Source organism: Rhamphochromis longiceps, linkage group LG23 (assembly GCF_057381845.1).
Source record: "Rhamphochromis longiceps isolate RC_006_pf linkage group LG23, R_longiceps_female_GT1.1, whole genome shotgun sequence".
NCBI lineage: Eukaryota > Metazoa > Chordata > Actinopteri > Cichliformes > Cichlidae > Rhamphochromis > Rhamphochromis longiceps.
Window position 1 is genome coordinate 29,232,034 of NC_140578.1, and position 2,776 is coordinate 29,234,809.

The 2,776-nt window shown below is 40.2% G+C and overlaps 1 long non-coding RNA gene across 1 annotated transcript; it reads left to right on the forward strand.

Moving 5' to 3' along the window:
- The first annotated feature begins 545 nt into the window (after positions 1 to 545).
- LOC146642341 (uncharacterized) lies at positions 546 to 2,276 on the forward strand. The gene is made up of 2 exons (XR_014909619.1): positions 546 to 1,116; positions 1,499 to 2,276. It is a non-coding gene; the product is annotated as an uncharacterized LOC146642341 (long non-coding RNA).
- The last annotated feature ends 500 nt before the right edge of the window (positions 2,277 to 2,776 follow it).

Here is a 2,776-nt window from a genome sequence, read left to right on the forward strand (position 1 = left end):
TTAGAAAGTTTCTTATATATCAAAATAGCATTCTTTTATTTCTTTAAGCAATTAAATTTTTTTTTTATTTTTTTATGCTCAAAAAACGCCATCTGGTGGCGGGTCAGTGTGTGTGTGTGCGCGCGCCCCCGCGCGCCCGAGGCTGTGTGTCTGGGCGCGCGGGGGCGCGCCTGTGTCTCCGGACCGTGCTCTCTCGGGCTCCGTGCTCATGTGTTTAAAAATGTATTAAACCATATTAAAATTGTTTAGTTAAACTTGTGCTTTTGTAACGTTCAGTATGGCCACAAACACATGCTGCATGCCTTGGGGGAAAACTTTATTTCGATTTATATGCATTTGTAGATTTAGAATAAAACTCATACTCAGAAAAAACTCGCGATCCCCTAACCCTCCTTAGAAACATAAGCAGGGAAAACTCCTTAAAAAACCCTCCGCGTTTTCTCCAAACCCTACAATAACTTGTTAGGGTACCCCCTCTATTCCCAAAACCTTATATTCGATAACAGGGAAAATCCTTAGTCTTTTTTCTCTCAAATTCAGCGCCCCGCGGCTCCCTTCATGCTCAGCCAAACAAAGCCAAAACTCCTTTTAAAAAATTCTCCGCGATTTCTCCAAAACCCTAGAATAACTTGTTAGCTACCCCTCTATTCCCCCCCCCAAAAAAAAGCGCTATAATCCAAAAACATTGAGAAAGCTCCTCTTACTAGCAAGCTCTAAAATTCAACCCACACTCTAAGTTCTACCTCGCTCTTAATCTCCGATCCACAACTTCTTGCAGAGCACAATTTTTTCCTGCTTGTTCGCTCCCCGCTCTGCTCCCGAATGCGCTGCTTACCTCGTTTGAAAATTCCCCCCTTAGACCAACTCCGCCTCACTGCGCCCCGCTGCCAATCACATAACCCTTGCACCGCTCCCTTTGCACCCCGGTTAGCCAATCGGCTCCAGGTCTGATTTTACGATCTCCCGCTGAGGTTAAGACTATCGTCGAACCCCCAGAAGACATCTGACTTCAGACGTATCAACAACTGGCGCCGCTCAGACTGCTTGCGAGTTCGCATAGGGAGCGGCCGATTTCAACAGCAACTTGCGTCTCTTTCCTTATCCGCATATCATTCGGTAAGTGTTAATCTTCCTCTCTAACTACATTTTTGCATTTTCCTTTTTACCATTCTGTCAATCCTTTCATTTAAAAAAATAAATAAATATCACAATGGTTTGTAACAGGTACAATACACCATCCATCCATCCATTCGCCTCCACTTATCCTTTTCTCAGGCTCGCGCGGTGCGCTGGAGCCTATCCCACGTACAATACGCTTTAAAATATATATAAGTTCCACTTTTAACTCCCGTAAAGGTTTATACATTACATGTCTACATCACCTATCATGGCCTCATCGGGTATCTCATATCATCTTGTTATTGTTATGTTATGCTCCTTTGATATTTTGCTAGTTTGCGTGTTTTAAAACTCTTTTTGTTTTTCTTTATATTTTTAGACCCAGATGTGTTAACCTGATCCCTGCGAAACACCAGCTCTGCGTGGATTTTGACCGCGAGTGACCGGATGTTGTTTCCGGCCTGAGGTTGCCTGAAATGCCGTGAGGCTCGTTTGAAAGATTGCGCCCGAGACCAACTCCGCCTCCAAGGCATGCCTACCTTTAGCTGCCACCAGTGAGATATCAGAGCCGGGCTCCACATATCCAATCAGGAGCACGAGCAAGACAGCTTTTGCAGACTCTCCAGAAATATACAAGTCCTTACCAACTGCTCTGCAACCCAGTGTTTCTGGTCCCCTCACTAACATCGCTTTTTGAGATATTTTTTATGAACCACCAAAAAAGCTATTTTACCCCACAGTACAGAAGACTGGGTCTGAGGGCAGCAGCGGGGACAAATGATTGTAATGAAGCGACGGACATTTCATGGCTGGTCTTGCATAATCGTGAGTTATTATGTCATATGGTGATAAGTACATAGTTTTGCAAGAGGCATACAAGCACTGTGGAAAAAGTAATCATAAAACTGTTTTTGTGAACACCCTACGTTATGCTTTAAAAAATGTGATACATGTAATGTGATCATCAAAGAACATGATTTTTTTAAAAAAAAAACTTTTATTCTTATGCTTTTAAAGTATGTCAGATTATCTTAAAACACTTATTTGTATGTTATAATGTTTTTCTTACACCATGTGTAATTTTTATAGACACCTTATTCATTGTATCAATGTGTAATTATGTATCTTTTGATAAATAAATAAAATATTTAATCTTGTATTTGTGTACTTTCTGGTGATTCAATAAAAAATTAGTCACATATCACTCTGATAAACACAGATGGCTGAAAGAAATGTTTGATGGAACAAAGGAAACAAGTGTCTTGCTGCTAAACTTTTAAGTCACCATGGTTTAAATGAGAAAGTCTGTATGTAAAACATGAAAAACTCCATATCAGTGATATCTACAAAGGTGTACTCATTTCTTTGTAATGGTACTTTACTGTTCCAATGAAACAAAAAGAAAATCTCATTTTTAAAGTACATTTTTCGGCCATCCTGACCTATTTTCAGGGGCAAGAATGTTGATGTTAGACTGTGTTTTAAATCAGGTTGTGATCTTAACCCTCTGTAGAACCTGGGACCATTTCGTGGCCTTTCCGTTTTTTAATTCCACGCCATTTCCACTGTGTTTAATGGAGTATAGCCAAATTTTCAAACATGTATTTTTTCCCCATTTTATTTTAAAATTTCAGTCTGAGTTTTTTAAATGAGCTTA